This window comes from Musca autumnalis, unplaced genomic scaffold, assembly GCF_047663935.1.
Source record: "Musca autumnalis isolate F117 unplaced genomic scaffold, ASM4766393v1 scaffold_7, whole genome shotgun sequence".
NCBI lineage: Eukaryota > Metazoa > Arthropoda > Insecta > Diptera > Muscidae > Musca > Musca autumnalis.
In genome coordinates, this window is record NW_027412310.1 from 343830 (window position 1) to 352768 (window position 8939).

An 8939-nucleotide genomic window follows, 5' to 3' on the forward strand; every position below is an offset into this window, starting at 1 on the left:
TACAAAGAACAACAAATGCCAAATTACAACAAAATACGTACGATAATGTATCCTAACGGCCGGTATGGTTAAATGAGGGCTATACCAACGTGTATTGAAAATATTTTGTACATATTCCGAAAACCCTATATTCTAAAGCGGGGTACACACGATCAGTTTTGACTGTCGATTTTTCGGAAATATCGATAAATGTCAAACTATCCAGCAACCACAAAATATTTTATGATGACTGACAAAAATGAACGGCCACACTGGCAAGCAACCGATTACTGGAGCAAAACTGACAGTCAAAACTGATCGTGTGTACCCCGCTTAAAGAGGACAAATAGCAACTTTTATTTAGCGAAAAACCTTTTAAATACAATATATACGGTATTATTTAGATATTGCAAAAGAAATTTTTCAGTTAGGCTTTGATATTCACGAAATAGACCTCGATGACTGTCAGTTTTGCTTGACAATGTGTACTATACTTAATTTGCAGCAAAATTTATTGAATGAGTCTATAACGTAAAAATGGACGCTACCGCTACATTAACCCTACAGGAAACCGCTTGTCTATGTGGTAAATATTGAGCCTCGCACGACCAACTAATATAAGTGGAATTTTTGTGTTTTACTGTAAAAATTAGCAACCTATGTCCTTCATATCAAGCTACAAATGTTTCGAAACTATCAAAATTCGAAACATTTGTACTAATTATTAAAAATTATCGAGTACACGGACAGACATATTGTCAAATAGCTAATAGGGGGCAGAGGTCTTATGATGTATTTTTGTTTATATTTGTGTAGTATTATTAAGAATTTAATCATATACAAAATATAAATTCATTTTTAAGAAAACTGTATTAATTATTTTCGAAGTCGAGTAATTTGAGGGTACACAAACCTGTAGTGGGATTCTGTAACTCATTTTTGCTGTTACCGGCAAAAAATCGGTAAAATTAAATAGCAAAATTATGACTAAAAACATAAAGAAAAGTTGACATCACTGTTTGTGTCGCTAGAGGCTAGCGACTACTTTTTATTCTTCGTTAACTTACCGAAAAAAATCGGAAATTATCGAAATTATAAGCATTTTGCTTAATATGAACAGTTTCGTTAAGACGATACGAATACAAATGTGTTCAAACTGCTACCTGAGTTACGTTTTGTTTATATATGAGTTATTTTTGTTTGTTTTTTGTTTTCAGTCGAACAACCATTTTCTACACCGAAAGGCGTTTGGTAGTAATTCGAAAGAATTTGATTTCGGATCGTCTTAGAAATCAAATATATTATAGTCATTCATTAACCATCATTCAAAACACAAATTTGCTTTTCACTGAACACTAATATTAAATGTAAGTTATATGCATAGATAAGGGTACTTTACACAAAAATACATTTCAAAATGTCATATTTTATTGGTATTTTTTCCATTGATCTTTATTAAGTTTCGCATATTAGTAGAGGGTCTTTTTCCAGCTTTGTTCCTCAGGTGAATCCATAAAGTTTTTGTAAATAACATTTACGTCTAGAATGTCTTGTCTTGGTAGATTTTATATTGTATTTACTTTTTTGATTTTCAGGTTCCAAAAACCACAATTTTGACGTTGTCGTTAAATAAGTTGTAGAAGATCTTCAAATAAACCTCAGAAAACTTATTTTACCTCAAGCCATTGCTTCATATAAAACCCTTTGCCATAGACAAAAAAAAAGGTACATATGGACAAAGGAATGCTCTAAACAATGTTCTTAACATCGAGTTTGTTGACAGAACAACTCAATTAAAACTACAATAAATACCATTCTATAAAGTTACTTTTTGACGGAATCTACATCCTCGGATAAAAATGTAAAAGAAAATCTTGAAATTTTTCTCAAAAATCGCCTTCGCCTTTTGGTTTCAGGAACCACAAAAAATATCAACAACAAAAATCCTTATATTTTGCTATTATATACCATAAATATTATATATCGTAAATTATCACAAATAATTTCAAATTTTGAAGTTTACTTCTAGGCGCAGGTTTTATCGTATCATTTTATCGTAAACCACTAAATTATAAAACCACATTAGAAGTTTTTCTTCCGTTTCAACAGATGTCGCAATTGTATAGTATTAACGTAATGTAAGCAGTAAAAACCAACCGATCCAGATTTACGTGTCTGGAGTAATTTTTTTTTTCACTTAACAAATGTCGCACAACAGATTTTCTTTTTTAAACAAACAAATTATTACCAACGAATTTGGAAAATATTGATTTTTAATTTAAGATTAAAACAAAATTTAGTTCAATAATGTTAAGTTTTTTACTGTTTAAAATATCATTAAGGCAATAAAATCAGAAATCGGCCAGAAATAACAACAAAAACTGTATGTACTTGATTTCTTGGCCTTGGTCTAAATGTTTGCAAATCAGTTAAAGTGCAATAAAATTGTGAATATTCCCACGATTTGTTTGCAATTAAGAATTTTTATGGCGTTCTTGGTATATAGAAATGTAGAGTCTATAACATTTCGTCACCAAATAATTTAGGAAATCAATAATAGACCACAAACCACAATCAAATTTTGGTTTTGTAATTGAAAACGATTTTGGAATATGTGCGTTACGTGAAAAAGTCAGAAAAGCATTATCACGAAGGGATAGGAAAAACCACTGCTCTCCGCGTAAAATATAGGGAAACGAATTTTCTACAGAGAAGATTTCAAGCCCTTTAAAGTACTTTGATGACGTTATATTTTCTAATGAGACGAACATTAAGTTGTATCTTTACAAGGGGACCCAAAAAGTATGGCGCAACCATCTTACAACCCTGGAAAATAAAAATGTAATACATACTGAAAACTTCGGAGAACTGTAAGTTATGGTACTGGCATAGACAAACGAATTGTATAGACTAAAGATTACTCATGCTGTGTGCTGTCAACAGACTCAACCCAAAATACTGAATATTTTTCGAAGGCGATTTTTGAGAAAAATGGCAAGATTTTCTTTTACATTTTTATCCGAGGATGTAGATTCCGTAAAAAAGTAACTTTATAGAATTGTATTTGTTCACCGTAAATTGCTGAATTCGTGCAGTGGTGGAGCAAAAAGTAGTTGGATGCTGGATGAAGGCAGAGACCAAGAAATTGAGAGCCAAACAAGAAGCAATCGTAGATATGTATGGCTTGCACAAATTGATGTAGGAAATCCCAATAAAACAAAATAGAAATCGAAGGGAATGTATGAAAGTAAAACAATGCAATTATGGATGCTGTTGGTTTTAAAAGTATCTTTATTCCCTTGGATGAAATAGGATTTTGTTACTCACTGAACAGGTGTATGTTCTTCGAAGGTTGAAAAATGACAAGAAGGTTAAAAAAGGAAATTGTCTCCTCAACATGGTCGGTACTAAACAATAGTTAGGATTGATTACTTTAGTACGAGCCTTTTGCCGTTGTTACACGTAAATAACTTGGGCATTTCGTAAAAGAAAGGGGAAAGTTTAGGGGTGTCATATAACGATAAAGTTTAGGGGTGTCATTTGACGTTAACATTCCTCCCCCCCTTTACGGTATGTAATGAATTAAATACTAGGATGCATTGTGACTCATGTTGAAAAAACATTACAAATATGAATATAAATGTAGGTGTTAAAATCTTATTTCAGCATTATATTGGAAGAGACTTGGATGTAAAATTCAAATTTAAAAATTAATTTTTAAGTAGTAATTCAAGGGCTGTAACGTATTTAGAATACATTTAAATGATATTAACTAACAAATTATACTAATTGCTAAAGGCTCCGTATAGTACGATACCGAATATTGTATTCTGGGCAGTCGGAAGGCCGCGTTTGACATACATTCCTTCTAGTACGATCCGTGCAAATATTTCCTTGTTGAATCTGGGAGAGATTTCTTGGGAGTCAATGTGCCGATACGGTTATTTACTCTCAGCGTCACATCGATACTCTTTTTCGGGTCCGCCGTAGACCATAGTGTTAAAGGACAGATTGTCTCTTTGTCGAGTTCCAGACACACCACACCTAGTTTGTCCAAATACTTTTGTGACACATAACTCATCCTGGCCGCAGAGTCGAGGAGGCATCTAGCATAATGTTTTTTGCCCTTGCTTTCAACCTTTACCAAAATAGTTGGAAGCAGTGTGACTACATTGGGTTTAGTATGGATGTAAGGGATGTGTTGGCAGGCGTAATGGGAGCAACCTGTGAATCTCTACCGGATTTTGGAGAACCGTTCAGAGGACGTGAAGATCGATTTGAGTTTGATCGGGTTGCGAGTTTGGCAGGCCTTGTGTCGTTGGTTGAGGTTTTTGCTTTAGGAGATCCCGCTTGTTGAAGTCTAGAGTGGGTATGGAGAAGCGAATGATGCGGTTCGCCGCAATATCTGCAACCCGTTTTCGTGAAGCATGTCCCCTGTGAGTGAGAGTGGGCTAAGCAGTTTATGAAGTAACCGTACTTCCTGACAACATGCATTCGGTCTAGGGTATTTAAGTTAAGGAAGCGGCGACATGACTTGAGCGCATGCATTCGTCGGCAAACTCTGCACGCAAACGTGCGTTTGACTGGAAGTGAGTTCGATCTACTGTGCGACTTCATAATTCTGGAAAAGAGGAAAGTATTAGTAACAAGGAAAAGGAATGTAGGATAAAAAGGATAATTAAACTATGAAAATATGGATTAATGGATTAAAGGATAATTAATTACGCAACATTGTCAGCTATTAGAACTAGTTTCGTAATGGGTCTGGTTATCACTCCTTTTTGCGTGCGGACGTCAGCGACTCTAACTCGCTGATCAGATCCATAGTACACCTTTGTCACTCTACCTAGTCTCCAGCAATTAGGAGGAATGTTTTCTTCGCGGATTACAACCAGCATACCCTCACTGAGATTATCTTCGGACGATTTCCATTTATGTCGTTTCTGAAGTTCCTTAAGGTATTAATTTTTCCATCTAGCACAGAAATGCTGATGAATAGCCTTAAGTCTCTACCATCGATTTCGTATAGACATAGGTTCTTCCTGAACTTCTGGATCTAATGGTAATAGGATTGGACTTCCAATTAAAAAATGTCCCGGGGTCAATGCTGTTAGATCAGACGGACTGTGTGACATGGAGGATATCGGCCTAGAGTTAAGGCAGGCTTCGACCTTGGATAGCAACGTTTGAAATTCTTCAAATGTATAATTAGTAGATCCTGCAGTCTTTTTGAAATGTAGCTTAAAGCTTAAAGCTTAAATGCCACGTAATATTTTGGTGGGAGTAGCTGGAAACGAGTGCTTTGTATGAAGTCTGAATGAATTCCTTTGCTAGGATACGGTAAGCACCAACGAATGTTGTTCCGTTATCTGAATGCAAGTGTGAAGGACATCCGCGCCTGGATACGAAGCGACTAAAAGCTGCTTGAAATGCTGGTGTAGATAGGTCAGTGGTTGCTTCGAGATGAATTGCTTTTGTGGAGAAGCATACCAAAACACACACATATCCTTTCGTAATTCGACAGCATCTTCCAGCGTAGCTCATGATTTCAAAAGGACCTGCAAAATCTAGTCCTGTATGAGTAAAAGGTCTGGAATAAGTGCATCGTTCTGGAGGAAGTCCAGCCATTAATTGTTTTTGACATTTCCGCTTATATAATGTACACGGTTTGCATTTATGAATTACTGTTTTTATTAAATTTTGGACCTTTGGAATCCAGTACTGGCTACGGACCAATCGAAGTACCAACTGGTTCCCGCCATGGAGACTTATCTTATGGATGAATGAAACAAATAGTTTGGAATATATACAACTATACGGAACAATAATTGGGTGGCTTTCGTTGTAGGAGAGACCTGGAGCAGCTTCCAATCGGCCACTAACGCGCATAAGACCATCTGAATCCATGAATGGGTTTAGACTCAATAGCGTACTCTTTGAAGAAATAGGTTTCCCAGAAGAAATCGCAGCATACTCATTTGGATACACGACCTTTTGGCTAATACAAACTAATCGACTTTGGACAAATGATATTTCGTGGGACGATATGGTTTGAGATTCTTCTCTTTAGTATTTAGCTTTTAGTTCGGGATGAGTTGCTCGGATAAACCTGTAGGTATATGCTATCACACGAATGGCTCGGGAGTAGCAGGAAAATCTTTCCAAAACGTCCTGGTATGTTTCAAAGTAGGAAAAGTAAACTTGCTTCGGTTTTCTCTCTAGTCCGAGGTCGATATCAATGTTTGTAGATGGTGTGGGCCAAGTTTCCATTGGATCGGATAACCAACTTGGTCCTTTCCGCCACAAAGTGCTGTTTACCAAATCTTCAGGATGCATCCCTCTGCTAGCTAAGTCAGCTGGATTGTGAGCGGACTCAACGTGGAACCAGCGGGAAGTATCAGTAACTTGGACTATTTTGGAAACTCTGTTCGCTACAACGTGTTCCAACAACAGGGTGGTTTTGCCAACCAGGATAACACTATTGTGGAATCAGTCCAACAAGACACAGAGTAATCTTGGAGGTCGAATTGTGGAAGAATGTTATCTATCATTTTAGATAGCAGAACAGCACCGAATAATTCTAATCTAGGGATCGAAAGTGTCTTAATTGGGGAAACTTTGGTCTTGGAGGATATCAAATGGGTGTAAATTCCATTTGGATATGTGACTCGGACATAAATTGCTGCCGCATAAGCTCTCTCCGATGCATCGGAGAACCCATGGAACTGCACTCCAACCCCTGGAGTAAAATGGACCCATCTTGGAATACGAATTTGATTAATAAATGGATAATGGCTTAGGAATGTTTTCCACATATGCAAGGATTCTGCAGCTATTTCGTTATCCCACTCTGTTTTATCCATCCAAATTTTCTGCATTAGGATTTTCGCTAGAACGATTACAGGAGACAGCCAACCTGCAGGATCGAAAAAGCTTAGAAATTTGCGAAAGTACATTTCTCTTCGTGTAGGAATTATCATCCGAAAAGTGTTTTGTGGAAAAATAAAATTCATCGGACAGGGCATTCCACCGGATCCCTAGCGTTTTCGCCAAGCTACAGTCATCAAAATCTAGAAACTCTGAATGCAGCAAGTCTTCCGGAGGCAGGTTTTGAAGAATTTTTTTGAGTTAGAGGTCCATTTCCTCATTGAGAATCCCGCTGAACGTAGTGCCAGGATTAACTCATCTCTTGCCTGAATAGCGGACGGGATGTCATGCGTACCTACAAGTGCGTCATCCACGTACATAGACGACTTCAAAATTTTGGAAGCTAATGGAAACTTATTTTGGATATCACTAGCTAATTGTATCATTGTCCTTATAGCTAGATAAGGAGCACAATTTACGCCAAATGTCACAGTTTGCAGCTCGTAATCCTGCACTGGATCATTTTGACTTTTGCGATGCAATATTCGTTGAAAGGATGTGTGATTGGGATGAACACGTATCTGGCGATACATTTTTTGAATGTCACCATTAAATACGTAACGATAAAAACGCCAGTTTAGGATCAGGATTGTCAGGTCATTCTGTAATACAGGACCTGTATATAGGATATCATTTAGGCTTGAACCATTGGAGGAAGGATATGACGCATTAAATACCACGCGGACTTTGGTAGTTGTGCTATCAGGTTTTATGACCGCATGATGCGGCAAATAGAAGCATGGTGTGTTTCGAAATGGATCAGTAGGATTTATAGACACCATATGTTTTAACGACAGATATTCTTCGATATTTGCGTCGTATTCTTTTTTGAGCTGCGGATTATGTAACAGCCGTTTTTCGTTCCGAAGGAACTGCGCCATCGCACTTTTCCGTGAGTTTCCCACACCCGAAGTGAGTGACTGACCCTCTTTGAATGGAAGAAAAACTACGTATCTGCCTTCGTCATCGCGGGTCGTAGTTTTCTCATACAATTCTTCGCAGAATCTATCAGATTTGGACATTATTCTTTTCTGTGGAACATTCTCCACTTCCCAAAACTGTGGAATTTTCTTATCAAGCGAAATCTCACAAAAATAAGATACGACAGTGGAAAAGGAATTGGTTTTGTTTGGAACCGAAATTGGTCCGGTTAAAATCCAACCGAACACAGTTTCTTGAGCCATCAGAGATCCGCAGACTCCATGTCTGCAACCTGACAGCATGATTGATGGCAGGACATCAGCACCTAGAAGAATATCTACGTTTGAACTCTCGTAGAATATGGTATCTGCCAATTTGAACTCTGGCAGATCAGAAAGGGCACTTAAATTGATTGTGGTGGAAGGGAGACTATTTGATAAATTTGGAACAACTAAAGCAGAAACTTCAATTTTGAACTTAGCATTAGAATGTGAACCAATGGTAAAACGGCATTCTTTATGAGCTTCGGCGGCAACTATATTGTTGATACCCGAAATTTTTGCAGCGGTACGAGTAGACGGATGCTTCAATAAGTTGAACCACTTTTCGGAGATCAATGTTCCTTCCGAACCAGAATCGATAAATGCTCTTGCTGTATATACGACATCACAATGGATGATTTTTATCAGTGCAGTTCCAAGCAAAACTCCTTTGGAATTTGTGGCAAAGCAATTCTGGACAACACTCTTATAATTTGTAGTGGACTGTACTGGAGTTGAAGTTAGAGGAGCGAACGGTGTTGCAGGAGAAGAGGAGACCGAGTTTGGGGAACTGCTACTGTGAGATGTCGATACTGCGGTGTTAGAACTAAAATTATCCTTATGGAGTAAGGTGTTGTGCCGTTTCTTGCATTTAAGACAAGTATTTTTGCTTTTACAATTTTTAAGCAGATGTGCGCTGGAAAAGCAATTGAGGCATAGATTACTGTTTTTTATTTCAGTTAACCTCTGACCTTGTTCCATATTGAGGAATTTAGGACATTTCCGAATGATATGGAATTCATTCGGACAGAGCTTGCACTTGGTGGCCGATACATTGGTCTGAAATGTATT